Raw genomic sequence first — 18190 nt, forward strand, 5'->3', positions numbered from 1 at the left:
TTGGCCTTTAAATTCTTTTTGCATCCATTTTAGGGACTTTTGATCTCGTTTGGACACATTTCCTGCCTAACTGAGCCATTGGCCAAAGGGGTGAAAATTTCGGGGGCCACGCCCGCCAAATGGGCCAAATTTATTTTTCAGCCATTTTACCTGTTTTGACTTCCTTTTACCAAGAAAGGACCAGAGGGTTGAAAAGTGACCTGATTTCATTTGTAAAAAGACAAGAAACTGCTTGGGAAACTGCCATTTCCTGAAACCGGAAGTGGCCTCCTCAAAACCGGAAGTGGCCCTTAAACACCTTTCTCCTTGACATTTTGGCCTTTAAATTCTTTTTGCATCCATTTTAGGGACTTTTGATCTCGTTTGGACACATTTCCTGCCTAACTGAGCCATTGGCCAAAGGGGTGAAAATTTGGGGGGCCACGCCCGCCAAATGGGCCAAATTTATTTTTCAGCCATTTTACCTGTTTTGACTTCCTTTTACCAAGAAAGGAACAGAGGGTTGAAAAGTGACCTGATTTCATTTGTAAAAAGCCAAGAAACTGCTTGGGAAACTGCCATTTCCTGAAACCGGAAGTGGCCTCCTCAAAACCGGAAGTGGCCCTTAAACACCTTTCTCCTTGACATTTTGGTCTTTAAATTCTTTTTGCATCCATTTTAGGGACTTTTGATCTCGTTTGGACACATTTCCTGCCTAACTGAGCCATTGGCCAAAGGGGTGAAAATTTGGGGGGCCACGCCCGCCAAATGGGCCAAATTTATTTTTCAGCCATTTTACCTGTTTTGACTTCCTTTTACCAAGAAAGGACCAGAGGGTTGAAAAGTGACCTGATTTCATTTGTAAAAAGCCAAGAAACTGCTTGGGAAACTGCCATTTCCTGAAACCGGAAGTGGCCTCCTCAAAACCGGAAGTGGTCCTTAAACACCTTTCTCCTTGACATTTTGGCCTTTAAATTCTTTTTGCATCCATTTTAGGGACTTTTGATCTCGTTTGGACACATTTCCTGCCTAACTGAGCCATTGGCCAAAGGGGTGAAAATTTGGGGGGCCACGCCCGCCAAATGGGCCAAATTTATTTTTCAGCCATTTTACCTGTTTTGACTTCCTTTTACCAAGAAAGGACCAGAGGGTTGAAAAGTTACCTGATTTCATTTGTAAAAAGCCAAGAAACTGCTTGGGAAACTGCCATTTCCTGAAACCGGAAGTGGCCTCCTCAAAACCGGAAGTGGCCCTTAAACACCTTTCTCCTTGACATTTTGGTCTTTAAATTCTTTTTGTATCCATTTTAGGGACTTTTGATCTCGTTTGGACACATTTCCTGCGTAACTGAGCCATTGGCCAAAGGGGTGAAAATTTGGGGGGCCACGACCGCCAAATGGGCCAAATTTATTTTTCAGCCATTTTACCTGTTTTGACTTCCTTTTACCAAGAAAGGACCAGAGGGTTGAAAAGTGACCTGATTTCATTTGTAAAAAGCCAAGAAACTGCTTGGGAAACTGCCATTTCCTGAAACCGGAAGTGGCCTCCTCAAAACCGGAAGTGGCCCTTAAACACCTTTCTCCTTGACATTTTGGCCTTTAAATTCTTTTTGCATCCATTTTAGGGACTTTTGATTTTGTTTGGACACATTTCCTGCGTATCTGAGCCATTGGCCAAAGGGGTGAAAATTTGGGGGGCCACGCCCGCCAAATGGGCCAAATTTATTTTTCAGCCATTTTACCTGTTTTGACTTCCTTTTACCAAGAAAGGACCAGAGGGTTGAAAAGTGACCTGATTTCATTTGTAAAAAGCCAAGAAACTGCTTGGGAAACTGCCATTTCCTGAAACCGGAAGTGGCCTCATCAAAACCGGAAGTGGCCCTTAAACACCTTTCTCCTTGACATTTTGGCCTTTAAATTCTTTTTGCATCCATTTTAGGGACTTTTGATTTCGTTTGGACACATTTCCTGCGTATCTGAGCCATTGGCCAAAGGGGTGAAAATTTGGGGGGCCACGCCCGCCAAATGGGCCAAATTTATTTTTCAGCCATTTTACCTGTTTTGACTTCCTTTTACCAAGAAAGGACCAGAGGGTTGAAAAGTGACCTGATTTCATTTGTAAAAAGCCAAGAAACTGCTTGGGAAACTGCCATTTCCTGAAACCGGAAGTGGCCTCCTCAAAACCGGAAGTGGCCCTTAAACACCTTTCTCCTTGACATTTTGGCCTTTAAATTCTTTTTGCATCCATTTTAGGGACTTTTGATCTCGTTTGGACACATTTCCTCCGTAACTGAGCCATTGGCCAAAGGGGTGAAAATTTGGGGGGCTACGCCCCCCAAATGGGCCAAATTTATTTTTCAGCCATTTTACCTGTTTTGACTTCCTTTTACCAAGAAAGGACCAGAGGGTTGAAAAGTGACCTGATTTCATTTGTAAAAAGCCAAGAAACTGCTTGGGAAACTGCCATTTCCTGAAACCGGAAGTGGCCTCCTCAAAACCGGAAGTGGCCCTTAAACATCTTTCTCCTTGACATTTTGGTCTTTAAATTCTTTTTGCATCCATTTTAGGGACTTTTGATCTCGTTTGGACACATTTCCTGCGTAACTGAGCCTTTGGCCAAAGGGGTGAAAATTTGGGGGGCCACGCCCGCCAAATGGGCCAAATTTATTTTTCAGCCATTTTACCTGTTTTGGCTTCCTTTTACCAAGAAAGGACCAGAGGGTTGAAAAGTGACCTGATTTCATTTGTAAAAAGCCAAGAAACTGCTTGGGAAACTGCCATTTCCTGAAACCGGAAGTGGCCTCCTCAAAACCGGAAGTGGCCCTTAAACACCTTTCTCCTTGACATTTTGGCCTTTAAATTCTTTTTGCATCCATTTTAGGGACTTTTGATCTCGTTTGGACACATTTCCTGCCTAACTGAGCAATTGGCCAAAGGGGTGAAAATTTGGGGGGCCACGCCCGCCAAATGGGCCAAATTTATTTTTCAGCCATTTTACCTGTTTTGACTTCCTTTTACCAAGAAAGGACCAGAGGGTTGAAAAGTTACCTGATTTCATTTGTAAAAAGCCAAGAAACTGCTTGGGAAACTGCCATTTCCTGAAACCGGAAGTGGCCTCCTCAAAACCGGAAGTGGCCCTTAAACACCTTTCTCCTTGACATTTTGGCCTTTAAATTCTTTTTGCATCCATTTTAGGGACTTTTGATTTCGTTTGGACACATTTCCTGCGTATCTGAGCCATTGGCCAAAGGGGTGAAAATTTGGGGGGCCACGCCCGCCAAATGGGCCAAATTTATTTTTCAGCCATTTTACCTGTTTTGGCTTCCTTTTACCAAGAAAGGACCAGAGGGTTGAAAAGTGACCTGATTTCATTTGTAAAAAGCCAAGAAACTGCTTGGGAAACTGCCATTTCCTGAAACCGGAAGTGGCCTCCTCAAAACCGGAAGTGGCCCTTAAACACCTTTCTCCTTGACATTTTGGCCTTTAAATTCTTTTTGCATCCATTTTAGGGACTTTTGATCTCGTTTGGACACATTTCCTGCCTAACTGAGCCATTGGCCAAAGGGGTGAAAATTTGGGGGGCCACGCCCGCCAAATGGGCCAAATTTATTTTTCAGCCATTTTACCTGTTTTGACTTCCTTTTACCAAGAAAGGACCAGAGGGTTGAAAAGTGACCTGATTTCATTTGTAGAAAGCCAAGAAACTGCTTGGGAAACTGCCATTTCCTGAAACCGGAAGTGGCCTCCTCAAAACCGGAAGTGGCCCTTAAACACCTTTCTCCTTGACATTTTGGTCTTTAAATTCTTTTTGCATCCATTTTAGGGACTTTTGATCTCGTTTGGACACATTTCCTGCGTAACTGAGCCTTTGGCCAAAGGGGTGAAAATTTGGGGGGCCACGCCCGCCAAATGGGCCAAATTTATTTTTCAGCCATTTTACCTGTTTTGGCTTCCTTTTACCAAGAAAGGACCAGAGGGTTGAAAAGTGACCTGATTTCATTTGTAAAAAGCCAAGAAACTGCCTGGGAAACTGCCATTTCCTGAAACCGGACGTGGCCTCCTCAAAACCGGAAGTGGCCCTTAAACACCTTTCTCCTTGACATTTTGGCCTTTAAATTCTTTTTGCATCCATTTTAGGGACTTTTGATCTCGTTTGGACACATTTCCTGCCTAACTGAGCAATTGGCCAAAGGGGTGAAAATTTGGGGGGCCACGCCCGCCAAATGGGCCAAATTTATTTTTCAGCCATTTTACCTGTTTTGACTTCCTTTTACCAAGAAAGGACCAGAGGGTTGAAAAGTTACCTGATTTCATTTGTAAAAAGCCAAGAAACTGCTTGGGAAACTGCCATTTCCTGAAACCGGAAGTGGCCTCCTCAAAACCGGAAGTGGCCCTTAAACACCTTTCTCCTTGACATTTTGGTCTTTAAATTCTTTTTGCATCCATTTTAGGGACTTTTGATCTCGTTTGGACACATTTCCTGCGTAACTGAGCCATTGGCCAAAGGGGTGAAAATTTGGGGGGCCACGACCGCCAAATGGGCCAAATTTATTTTTCAGTCATTTTACCTGTTTTGACTTCCTTTTACCAAGAAAGGACCAGAGGGTTGAAAAGTGACCTGATTTCATTTGTAAAAAGCCAAGAAACTGCTTGGGAAACTGCCATTTCCTGAAACCGGAAGTGGCCTCCTCAAAACCGGAAGTGGCCCTTAAACACCTTTCTCCTTGACATTTTGGCCTTTAAATTCTTTTTGCATCCATTTTAGGGACTTTTGATTTCGTTTGGACACATTTCCTGCGTATCTGAGCCATTGGCCAAAGGGGTGAAAATTTGGGGGGCCACGCCCGCCAAATGGGCCAAATTTATTTTTCAGCCATTTTACCTGTTCTGACTTCCTTTTACCAAGAAAGGACCAGAGGGTTGAAAAGTGACCTGATTTCATTTGTAGAAAGCCAAGAAACTGCTTGGGAAACTGCCATTTCCTGAAACCGGAAGTGGCCTCCTCAAAACCGGAAGTGGCCCTTAAACACCTTTCTCCTTGACATTTTGGTCTTTAAATTCTTTTTGCATCCATTTTAGGGACTTTTGATCTCGTTTGGACACATTTCCTGCGTAACTGAGCCTTTGGCCAAAGGGGTGAAAATTTGGGGGGCCACGCCCGCCAAATGGGCCAAATTTATTTTTCAGCCATTTTACCTGTTTTGGCTTCCTTTTACCAAGAAAGGACCAGAGGGTTGAAAAGTGACCTGATTTCATTTGTAAAAAGCCAAGAAACTGCTTGGGAAACTGCCATTTCCTGAAACCGGAAGTGGCCTCCTCAAAACCGGAAGTGGCCCTTAAACACCTTTCTCCTTGACATTTTGGCCTTTAAATTCTTTTTGCATCCATTTTAGGGACTTTTGATCTCGTTTGGACACATTTCCTGCCTAACTGAGCCATTGGCCAAAGGGGTGAAAATTTGGGGGGCCACGCCCGCCAAATGGGCCAAATTTATTTTTCAGCCATTTTACCTGTTTTGACTTCCTTTTACCAAGAAAGGACCAGAGGGTTGAAAAGTTACCTGATTTCATTTGTAAAAAGCCAAGAAACTGCTTGGGAAACTGCCATTTCCTGAAACCGGAAGTGGCCTCCTCAAAACCGGAAGTGGCCCTTAAACACCTTTCTCCTTGACATTTTGGTCTTTAAATTCTTTTTGCATCCATTTTAGGGACTTTTGATCTCGTTTGGACACATTTCCTGCGTAACTGAGCCATTGGCCAAAGGGGTGAAAATTTGGGGGGCCACGACCGCCAAATGGGCCAAATTTATTTTTCAGCCATTTTACCTGTTTTGACTTCCTTTTACCAACAAAAGGACCAGAGGGTTGAAAAGTGACCTGATTTCATTTGTAAAAAGCCAAGAAACTGCTTGGGAAACTGCCATTTCCTGAAACCGGAAGTGGCCTCATCAAAACCGGAAGTGGCCCTTAAACACCTTTCTCCTTGACATTTTGGCCTTTAAATTCTTTTTGCATCCATTTTAGGGACTTTTGATTTCGTTTGGACACATTTCCTGCGTATCTGAGCCATTGGCCAAAGGGGTGAAAATTTGGGGGGCCACGCCCGCCAAATGGGCCAAATTTATTTTTCAGCCATTTTACCTGTTTTGACTTCCTTTTACCAAGAAAGGACCAGAGGGTTGAAAAGTGACCTGATTTCATTTGTAAAAAGCCAAGAAACTGCTTGGGAAACTGCCATTTCCTGAAACCGGAAGTGGCCTCCTCAAAACCGGAAGTGGTCCTTAAACACCTTTCTCCTTGACATTTTGGCCTTTAAATTCTTTTTGCATCCATTTTAGGGACTTTTGATCTCGTTTGGACACATTTCCTGCCTAACTGAGCCATTGGCCAAAGGGGTGAAAATTTCGGGGGCCACGCCCGCCAAATGGGCCAAATTTATTTTTCAGCCATTTTACCTGTTTTGACTTCCTTTTACCAAGAAAGGACCAGAGGGTTGAAAAGTGACCTGATTTCATTTGTAAAAAGACAAGAAACTGCTTGGGAAACTGCCATTTCCTGAAACCGGAAGTGGCCTCCTCAAAACCGGAAGTGGCCCTTAAACACCTTTCTCCTTGACATTTTGGTCTTTAAATTCTTTTTGCATCCATTTTAGGGACTTTTGATCTCGTTTGGACACATTTCCTGCCTAACTGAGCAATTGGCCAAAGGGGTGAAAATTTGGGGGGCCACGCCCGCCAAATGGGCCAAATTTATTTTTCAGCCATTTTACCTGTTTTGACTTCCTTTTACCAAGAAAGGACCAGAGGGTTGAAAAGTTACCTGATTTCATTTGTAAAAAGCCAAGAAACTGCTTGGGAAACTGCCATTTCCTGAAACCGGAAGTGGCCTCCTCAAAACCGGAAGTGGCCCTTAAACACCTTTCTCCTTGACATTTTGGCCTTTAAATTCTTTTTGCATCCATTTTAGGGACTTTTGATTTCGTTTGGACACATTTCCTGCGTATCTGAGCCATTGGCCAAAGGGGTGAAAATTTGGGGGGCCACGCCCGCCAAATGGGCCAAATTTATTTTTCAGCCATTTTACCTGTTTTGGCTTCCTTTTACCAAGAAAGGACCAGAGGGTTGAAAAGTGACCTGATTTCATTTGTAAAAAGCCAAGAAACTGCTTGGGAAACTGCCATTTCCTGAAACCGGAAGTGGCCTCCTCAAAACCGGAAGTGGCCCTTAAACACCTTTCTCCTTGACATTTTGGCCTTTAAATTCTTTTTGCATCCATTTTAGGGACTTTTGATCTCGTTTGGACACATTTCCTGCCTAACTGAGCCATTGGCCAAAGGGGTGAAAATTTGGGGGGCCACGCCCGCCAAATGGGCCAAATTTATTTTTCAGCCATTTTACCTGTTTTGACTTCCTTTTACCAAGAAAGGACCAGAGGGTTGAAAAGTGACCTGATTTCATTTGTAGAAAGCCAAGAAACTGCTTGGGAAACTGCCATTTCCTGAAACCGGAAGTGGCCTCCTCAAAACCGGAAGTGGCCCTTAAACACCTTTCTCCTTGACATTTTGGTCTTTAAATTCTTTTTGCATCCATTTTAGGGACTTTTGATCTCGTTTGGACACATTTCCTGCGTAACTGAGCCTTTGGCCAAAGGGGTGAAAATTTGGGGGGCCACGCCCGCCAAATGGGCCAAATTTATTTTTCAGCCATTTTACCTGTTTTGGCTTCCTTTTACCAAGAAAGGACCAGAGGGTTGAAAAGTGACCTGATTTCATTTGTAAAAAGCCAAGAAACTGCCTGGGAAACTGCCATTTCCTGAAACCGGACGTGGCCTCCTCAAAACCGGAAGTGGCCCTTAAACACCTTTCTCCTTGACATTTTGGCCTTTAAATTCTTTTTGCATCCATTTTAGGGACTTTTGATCTCGTTTGGACACATTTCCTGCCTAACTGAGCAATTGGCCAAAGGGGTGAAAATTTGGGGGGCCACGCCCGCCAAATGGGCCAAATTTATTTTTCAGCCATTTTACCTGTTTTGACTTCCTTTTACCAAGAAAGGACCAGAGGGTTGAAAAGTTACCTGATTTCATTTGTAAAAAGCCAAGAAACTGCTTGGGAAACTGCCATTTCCTGAAACCGGAAGTGGCCTCCTCAAAACCGGAAGTGGCCCTTAAACACCTTTCTCCTTGACATTTTGGTCTTTAAATTCTTTTTGCATCCATTTTAGGGACTTTTGATCTCGTTTGGACACATTTCCTGCGTAACTGAGCCATTGGCCAAAGGGGTGAAAATTTGGGGGGCCACGACCGCCAAATGGGCCAAATTTATTTTTCAGTCATTTTACCTGTTTTGACTTCCTTTTACCAAGAAAGGACCAGAGGGTTGAAAAGTGACCTGATTTCATTTGTAAAAAGCCAAGAAACTGCTTGGGAAACTGCCATTTCCTGAAACCGGAAGTGGCCTCCTCAAAACCGGAAGTGGCCCTTAAACACCTTTCTCCTTGACATTTTGGCCTTTAAATTCTTTTTGCATCCATTTTAGGGACTTTTGATTTCGTTTGGACACATTTCCTGCGTATCTGAGCCATTGGCCAAAGGGGTGAAAATTTGGGGGGCCACGCCCGCCAAATGGGCCAAATTTATTTTTCAGCCATTTTACCTGTTCTGACTTCCTTTTACCAAGAAAGGACCAGAGGGTTGAAAAGTGACCTGATTTCATTTGTAGAAAGCCAAGAAACTGCTTGGGAAACTGCCATTTCCTGAAACCGGAAGTGGCCTCCTCAAAACCGGAAGTGGCCCTTAAACACCTTTCTCCTTGACATTTTGGTCTTTAAATTCTTTTTGCATCCATTTTAGGGACTTTTGATCTCGTTTGGACACATTTCCTGCGTAACTGAGCCTTTGGCCAAAGGGGTGAAAATTTGGGGGGCCACGCCCGCCAAATGGGCCAAATTTATTTTTCAGCCATTTTACCTGTTTTGGCTTCCTTTTACCAAGAAAGGACCAGAGGGTTGAAAAGTGACCTGATTTCATTTGTAAAAAGCCAAGAAACTGCTTGGGAAACTGCCATTTCCTGAAACCGGAAGTGGCCTCCTCAAAACCGGAAGTGGCCCTTAAACACCTTTCTCCTTGACATTTTGGCCTTTAAATTCTTTTTGCATCCATTTTAGGGACTTTTGATCTCGTTTGGACACATTTCCTGCCTAACTGAGCCATTGGCCAAAGGGGTGAAAATTTGGGGGGCCACGCCCGCCAAATGGGCCAAATTTATTTTTCAGCCATTTTACCTGTTTTGACTTCCTTTTACCAAGAAAGGACCAGAGGGTTGAAAAGTTACCTGATTTCATTTGTAAAAAGCCAAGAAACTGCTTGGGAAACTGCCATTTCCTGAAACCGGAAGTGGCCTCCTCAAAACCGGAAGTGGCCCTTAAACACCTTTCTCCTTGACATTTTGGTCTTTAAATTCTTTTTGCATCCATTTTAGGGACTTTTGATCTCGTTTGGACACATTTCCTGCGTAACTGAGCCATTGGCCAAAGGGGTGAAAATTTGGGGGGCCACGACCGCCAAATGGGCCAAATTTATTTTTCAGCCATTTTACCTGTTTTGACTTCCTTTTACCAACAAAAGGACCAGAGGGTTGAAAAGTGACCTGATTTCATTTGTAAAAAGCCAAGAAACTGCTTGGGAAACTGCCATTTCCTGAAACCGGAAGTGGCCTCATCAAAACCGGAAGTGGCCCTTAAACACCTTTCTCCTTGACATTTTGGCCTTTAAATTCTTTTTGCATCCATTTTAGGGACTTTTGATTTCGTTTGGACACATTTCCTGCGTATCTGAGCCATTGGCCAAAGGGGTGAAAATTTGGGGGGCCACGCCCGCCAAATGGGCCAAATTTATTTTTCAGCCATTTTACCTGTTTTGACTTCCTTTTACCAAGAAAGGACCAGAGGGTTGAAAAGTGACCTGATTTCATTTGTAAAAAGCCAAGAAACTGCTTGGGAAACTGCCATTTCCTGAAACCGGAAGTGGCCTCCTCAAAACCGGAAGTGGTCCTTAAACACCTTTCTCCTTGACATTTTGGCCTTTAAATTCTTTTTGCATCCATTTTAGGGACTTTTGATCTCGTTTGGACACATTTCCTGCCTAACTGAGCCATTGGCCAAAGGGGTGAAAATTTCGGGGGCCACGCCCGCCAAATGGGCCAAATTTATTTTTCAGCCATTTTACCTGTTTTGACTTCCTTTTACCAAGAAAGGACCAGAGGGTTGAAAAGTGACCTGATTTCATTTGTAAAAAGACAAGAAACTGCTTGGGAAACTGCCATTTCCTGAAACCGGAAGTGGCCTCCTCAAAACCGGAAGTGGCCCTTAAACACCTTTCTCCTTGACATTTTGGTCTTTAAATTCTTTTTGCATCCATTTTAGGGACTTTTGATCTCGTTTGGACACATTTCCTGCGTAACTGAGCCATTGGCCAAAGGGGTGAAAATTTGGGGGCCACGCCCGCCAAATGGGCCAAATTTATTTTTCAGCCATTTTACCTGTTTTGACTTACTTTTACCAAGAAAGGACCAGAGGGTTGAAAAGTGACCTGATTTCATTTGTAAAAAGCCAAGAAACTGCTTGGGAAACCGGCCATTTCCTGAAACCGGAAGTGGCCTCCTCAAAACCGGAAGTGGCCCTTAAACACCTTTCTCCTTGACATTTTGGCCTTTAAATTCTTTTTGCATCCATTTTAGGGACTTTTGATCTCGTTTGGACACATTTCCTGCCTAACTGAGCCATTGGCCAAAGGGGTGAAAATTTGGGGGGCCACGCCCGCCAAATGGGCCAAATTTATTTTTCAGCCATTTTACCTGTTTTGACTTCCTTTTACCAAGAAAGGAACAGAGGGTTGAAAAGTGACCTGATTTCATTTGTAAAAAGCCAAGAAACTGCTTGGGAAACTGCCATTTCCTGAAACCGGAAGTGGCCTCCTCAAAACCGGAAGTGGCCCTTAAACACCTTTCTCCTTGACATTTTGGTCTTTAAATTCTTTTTGCATCCATTTTAGGGACTTTTGATCTCGTTTGGACACATTTCCTGCCTAACTGAGCCATTGGCCAAAGGGGTGAAAATTTGGGGGGCCACGCCCGCCAAATGGGCCAAATTTATTTTTCAGCCATTTTACCTGTTTTGACTTCCTTTTACCAAGAAAGGACCACAGGGTTGAAAAGTGACCTGATTTCATTTGTAAAAAGCCAATAAACTGCTTGGGAAACTGCCATTTCCTGAAACCGGAAGTGGCCTCCTCAAAACCGGAAGTGGTCCTTAAACACCTTTCTCCTTGACATTTTGGCCTTTAAATTCTTTTTGCATCCATTTTAGGGACTTTTGATCTCGTTTGGACACATTTCCTGCCTAACTGAGCCTTTGGCCAAAGGGGTGAAAATTTGGGGGGCCACGCCCGCCAAATGGGCCAAATTTATTTTTCAGCCATTTTACCTGTTTTGGCTTCCTTTTACCAAGAAAGGACCAGAGGGTTGAAAAGTGACCTGATTTCATTTGTAAAAAGCCAAGAAACTGCTTGGGAAACTGCCATTTCCTGAAACCGGAAGTGGCCTCCTCAAAACCGGAAGTGGCCCTTAAACACCTTTCTCCTTGACATTTTGGCCTTTAAATTCTTTTTGCATCCATTTTAGGGACTTTTGATCTCGTTTGGACACATTTCCTGCCTAACTGAGCAATTGGCCAAAGGGGTGAAAATTTGGGGGGCCACGCCCGCCAAATGGGCCAAATTTATTTTTCAGCCATTTTACCTGTTTTGACTTCCTTTTACCAAGAAAGGACCAGAGGGTTGAAAAGTTACCTGATTTCATTTGTAAAAAGCCAAGAAACTGCTTGGGAAACTGCCATTTCCTGAAACCGGAAGTGGCCTCCTCAAAACCGGAAGTGGCCCTTAAACACCTTTCTCCTTGACATTTTGGCCTTTAAATTCTTTTTGCATCCATTTTAGGGACTTTTGATCTCGTTTGGACACATTTCCTGCCTAACTGAGCAATTGGCCAAAGGGGTGAAAATTTGGGGGGCCACGCCCGCCAAATGGGCCAAATTTATTTTTCAGCCATTTTACCTGTTTTGACTTCCTTTTACCAAGAAAGGACCAGAGGGTTGAAAAGTGACCTGATTTCATTTGTAAAAAGCCAAGAAACTGCTTGGGAAACTGCCATTTCCTGAAACCGGAAGTGGCCTCCTCAAAACCGGAAGTGGCCCTTAAACACCTTTCTCCTTGACATTTTGGCCTTTAAATTCTTTTTGCATCCATTTTAGGGACTTTTGATTTCGTTTGGACACATTTCCTGCGTATCTGAGCCATTGGCCAAAGGGGTGAAAATTTGGGGGGCCACGCCCGCCAAATGGGCCAAATTTATTTTTCAGCCATTTTACCTGTTCTGACTTCCTTTTACCAAGAAAGGACCAGAGGGTTGAAAAGTGACCTGATTTCATTTGTAGAAAGCCAAGAAACTGCTTGGGAAACTGCCATTTCCTGAAACCGGAAGTGGCCTCCTCAAAACCGGAAGTGGCCCTTAAACACCTTTCTCCTTGACATTTTGGTCTTTAAATTCTTTTTGCATCCATTTTAGGGACTTTTGATCTCGTTTGGACACATTTCCTGCGTAACTGAGCCTTTGGCCAAAGGGGTGAAAATTTGGGGGGCCACGCCCGCCAAATGGGCCAAATTTATTTTTCAGCCATTTTACCTGTTTTGGCTTCCTTTTACCAAGAAAGGACCAGAGGGTTGAAAAGTGACCTGATTTCATTTGTAAAAAGCCAAGAAACTGCTTGGGAAACTGCCATTTCCTGAAACCGGAAGTGGCCTCCTCAAAACCGGAAGTGGCCCTTAAACACCTTTCTCCTTGACATTTTGGCCTTTAAATTATTTTTGCATCCATTTTAGGGACTTTTGATCTCGTTTGGACACATTTCCTGCCTAACTGAGCCATTGGCCAAAGGGGTGAAAATTTGGGGGGCCACGCCCGCCAAATGGGCCAAATTTATTTTTCAGCCATTTTACCTGTTTTGACTTCCTTTTACCAAGAAAGGACCAGAGGGTTGAAAAGTTACCTGATTTCATTTGTAAAAAGCCAAGAAACTGCTTGGGAAACTGCCATTTCCTGAAACCGGAAGTGGCCTCCTCAAAACCGGAAGTGGCCCTTAAACACCTTTCTCCTTGACATTTTGGTCTTTAAATTCTTTTTGCATCCATTTTAGGGACTTTTGATCTCGTTTGGACACATTTCCTGCGTAACTGAGCCATTGGCCAAAGGGGTGAAAATTTGGGGGGCCACGACCGCCAAATGGGCCAAATTTATTTTTCAGCCATTTTACCTGTTTTGACTTCCTTTTACCAAGAAAGGACCAGAGGGTTGAAAAGTGACCTGATTTCATTTGTAAAAAGCCAAGAAACTGCTTGGGAAACTGCCATTTCCTGAAACCGGAAGTGGCCTCATCAAAACCGGAAGTGGCCCTTAAACAACTTTCTCCTTGACATTTTGGCCTTTAAATTCTTTTTGCATCCATTTTAGGGACTTTTGATTTCGTTTGGACACATTTCCTGCGTATCTGAGCCATTGGCCAAAGGGGTGAAAATTTGGGGGGCCACGCCCGCCAAATGGGCCAAATTTATTTTTCAGCCATTTTACCTGTTTTGACTTCCTTTTACCAAGAAAGGACCAGAGGGTTGAAAAGTGACCTGATTTCATTTGTAAAAAGCCAAGAAACTGCCATTTCCTGAAACCGGAAGTGGCCTCCTCAAAACCGGAAGTGGTCCTTAAACACCTTTCTCCTTGACATTTTGGCCTTTAAATTCTTTTTGCATCCATTTTAGGGACTTTTGATCTCGTTTGGACACATTTCCTGCCTAACTGAGCCATTGGCCAAAGGGGTGAAAATTTCGGGGGCCACGCCCGCCAAATGGGCCAAATTTATTTTTCAGCCATTTTACCTGTTTTGACTTCCTTTTACCAAGAAAGGACCAGAGGGTTGAAAAGTGACCTGATTTCATTTGTAAAAAGACAAGAAACTGCTTGGGAAACTGCCATTTCCTGAAACCGGAAGTGGCCTCCTCAAAACCGGAAGTGGCCCTTAAACACCTTTCTCCTTGACATTTTGGTCTTTAAATTCTTTTTGCATCCATTTTAGGGACTTTTGATCTCGTTTGGACACATTTCCTGCGTAACTGAGCCATTGGCCAAAGGGGTGAAAATTTGGGGGCCACGCCCGCCAAATGGGCCAAATTTATTTTTCAGCCATTTTACCTGTTTTGACTTACTTTTACCAAGAAAGGACCAGAGGGTTGAAAAGTGACCTGATTTCATTTGTAAAAAGCCAAGAAACTGCTTGGGAAACCGGCCATTTCCTGAAACCGGAAGTGGCCTCCTCAAAACCGGAAGTGGCCCTTAAACACCTTTCTCCTTGACATTTTGGCCTTTAAATTCTTTTTGCATCCATTTTAGGGACTTTTGATCTCGTTTGGACACATTTCCTGCCTAACTGAGCCATTGGCCAAAGGGGTGAAAATTTGGGGGGCCACGCCCGCCAAATGGGCCAAATTTATTTTTCAGCCATTTTACCTGTTTTGACTTCCTTTTACCAAGAAAGGAACAGAGGGTTGAAAAGTGACCTGATTTCATTTGTAAAAAGCCAAGAAACTGCTTGGGAAACTGCCATTTCCTGAAACCGGAAGTGGCCTCCTCAAAACAGGAAGTGGCCCTTAAACACCTTTCTCCTTGACATTTTGGTCTTTAAATTCTTTTTGCATCCATTTTAGGGACTTTTGATCTCGTTTGGACACATTTCCTGCCTAACTGAGCCATTGGCCAAAGGGGTGAAAATTTGGGGGGCCACGCCCGCCAAATGGGCCAAATTTATTTTTCAGCCATTTTACCTGTTTTGACTTCCTTTTACCAAGAAAGGACCAGAGGGTTGAAAAGTGACCTGATTTCATTTGTAAAAAGCCAAGAAACTGCTTGGGAAACTGCCATTTCCTGAAACCGGAAGTGGCCTCCTCAAAACCGGAAGTGGTCCTTAAACACCTTTCTCCTTGACATTTTGGCCTTTAAATTCTTTTTGCATCCATTTTAGGGACTTTTGATCTCGTTTGGACACATTTCCTGCCTAACTGAGCCATTGGCCAAAGGGGTGAAAATTTGGGGGGCCACGCCCGCCAAATGGGCCAAATTTATTTTTCAGCCATTTTACCTGTTTTGACTTCCTTTTACCAAGAAAGGACCAGAGGGTTGAAAAGTTACCTGATTTCATTTGTAAAAAGCCAAGAAACTGCTTGGGAAACTGCCATTTCCTGAAACCGGAAGTGGCCTCCTCAAAACCGGAAGTGGCCCTTAAACACCTTTCTCCTTGACATTTTGGTCTTTAAATTCTTTTTGCATCCATTTTAGGGACTTTTGATCTCGTTTGGACACATTTCCTGCGTAACTGAGCCATTGGCCAAAGGGGTGAAAATTTGGGGGGCCACGACCGCCAAATGGGCCAAATTTATTTTTCAGCCATTTTACCTGTTTTGACTTCCTTTTACCAAGAAAGGACCAGAGGGTTGAAAAGTGACCTGATTTCATTTGTAAAAAGCCAAGAAACTGCTTGGGAAACTGCCATTTCCTGAAACCGGAAGTGGCCTCCTCAAAACCGGAAGTGGCCCTTAAACACCTTTCTCCTTGACATTTTGGCCTTTAAATTCTTTTTGCATCCATTTTAGGGACTTTTGATTTTGTTTGGACACATTTCCTGCGTATCTGAGCCATTGGCCAAAGGGGTGAAAATTTGGGGGGACACGCCCGCCAAATGGGCCAAATTTATTTTTCAGCCATTTTACCTGTTTTGACTTCCTTTTACCAAGAAAGGACCAGAGGGTTGAAAAGTGACCTGATTTCATTTGTAAAAAGCCAAGAAACTGCTTGGGAAACTGCCATTTCCTGAAACCGGAAGTGGCCTCCTCAAAACCGGAAGTGGCCCTTAAACACCTTTCTCCTTGACATTTTGGCCTTTAAATTCTTTTTGCATCCATTTTAGGGACTTTTGATTTCGTTTGGACACATTTCCTGCGTATCTGAGCCATTGGCCAAAGGGGTGAAAATTTGGGGGGCCACGCCCGCCAAATGGGCCAAATTTATTTTTCAGCCATTTTACCTGTTTTGACTTCCTTTTACCAAGAAAGGACCAGAGGGTTGAAAAGTGACCTGATTTCATTTGTAAAAAGCCAAGAAACTGCTTGGGAAACTGCCATTTCCTGAAACCGGAAGTGGCCTCCTCAAAACCGGAAGTGGCCCTTAAACACCTTTCTCCTTGACATTTTGGCCTTTAAATTCTTTTTGCATCCATTTTAGGGACTTTTGATCTCGTTTGGACACATTTCCTGCCTAACTGAGCCATTGGCCAAAGGGGTGAAAATTTGGGGGGCCACGCCCGCCAAATGGGCCAAATTTATTTTTCAGCCATTTTACCTGTTTTGACTTCCTTTTACCAAGAAAGGACCAGAGGGTTGAAAAGTGACCTGATTTCATTTGTAAAAAGCCAAGAAACTGCTTGGGAAACTGCCATTTCCTGAAACCTGAAGTGGCCTCCTCAAAACCGGAAGTGGTCCTTAAACACCTTTCTCCTTGACATTTTGGCCTTTAAATTCTTTTTGCATCCATTTTAGGGACTTTTGATCTCGTTTGGACACATTTCCTGCCTAACTGAGCCTTTGGCCAAAGGGGTGAAAATTTGGGGGGCCACGCCCGCCAAATGGGCCAAATTTATTTTTCAGCCATTTTACCTGTTTTGGCTTCCTTTTACCAAGAAAGGACCAGAGGGTTGAAAAGTGACCTGATTTCATTTGTAAAAAGCCAAGAAACTGCTTGGGAAACTGCCATTTCCTGAAACCGGAAGTGGCCTCCTCAAAACCGGAAGTGGCCCTTAAACACCTTTCTCCTTGACATTTTGGCCTTTAAATTCTTTTTGCATCCATTTTAGGGACTTTTGATCTCGTTTGGACACATTTCCTGCCTAACTGAGCAATTGGCCAAAGGGGTGAAAATTTGAGGGGCCACGCCCGCCAAATGGGCCAAATTTATTTTTCAGCCATTTTACCTGTTTTGACTTCCTTTTACCAAGAAAGGACCAGAGGGTTGAAAAGTTACCTGATTTCATTTGTAAAAAGCCAAGAAACTGCTTGGGAAACTGCCATTTCCTGAAACCGGAAGTGGCCTCCTCAAAACCGGAAGTGGCCCTTAAACACCTTTCTCCTTGACATTTTGGCCTTTAAATTCTTTTTGCATCCATTTTAGGGACTTTTGATCTCGTTTGGACACATTTCCTGCCTAACTGAGCAATTGGCCAAAGGGGTGAAAATTTGGGGGGCCACGCCCGCCAAATGGGCCAAATTTATTTTTCAGCCATTTTACCTGTTTTGACTTCCTTTTACCAAGAAAGGACCAGAGGGTTGAAAAGTTACCTGATTTCATTTGTAAAAAGCCAAGAAACTGCTTGGGAAACTGCCATTTCCTGAAACCGGAAGTGGCCTCCTCAAAACCGGAAGTGGCCCTTAAACACCTTTCTCCTTGACATTTTGGTCTTTAAATTCTTTTTGCATCCATTTTAGGGACTTTTGATCTCGTTTGGACACATTTCCTGCGTAACTGAGCCATTAGCCAAAGGGGTGAAAATTTGGGGGGCCACGACCGCCAAATGGGCCAAATTTATTTTTCAGTCATTTTACCTGTTTTGACTTCCTTTTACCAAGAAAGGACCAGAGGGTTGAAAAGTGACCTGATTTCATTTGTAAAAAGCCAAGAAACTGCTTGGGAAACTGCCATTTCCTGAAACCGGAAGTGGCCTCCTCAAAACCGGAAGTGGCCCTTAAACACCTTTCTCCTTGACATTTTGGCCTTTAAATTCTTTTTGCATCCATTTTAGGGACTTTTGATTTCGTTTGGACACATTTCCTGCGTATCTGAGCCATTGGCCAAAGGGGTGAAAATTTGGGGGGCCACGCCCGCCAAATGGGCCAAATTTATTTTTCAGCCATTTTACCTGTTCTGACTTCCTTTTACCAAGAAAGGACCAGAGGGTTGAAAAGTGACCTGATTTCATTTGTAGAAAGCCAAGAAACTGCTTGGGAAACTGCCATTTCCTGAAACCGGAAGTGGCCTCCTCAAAACCGGAAGTGGCCCTTAAACACCTTT

Source organism: Aquarana catesbeiana, linkage group LG08 (assembly GCF_042186555.1).
Source record: "Aquarana catesbeiana isolate 2022-GZ linkage group LG08, ASM4218655v1, whole genome shotgun sequence".
Classification (NCBI taxonomy): domain Eukaryota; kingdom Metazoa; phylum Chordata; class Amphibia; order Anura; family Ranidae; genus Aquarana; species Aquarana catesbeiana.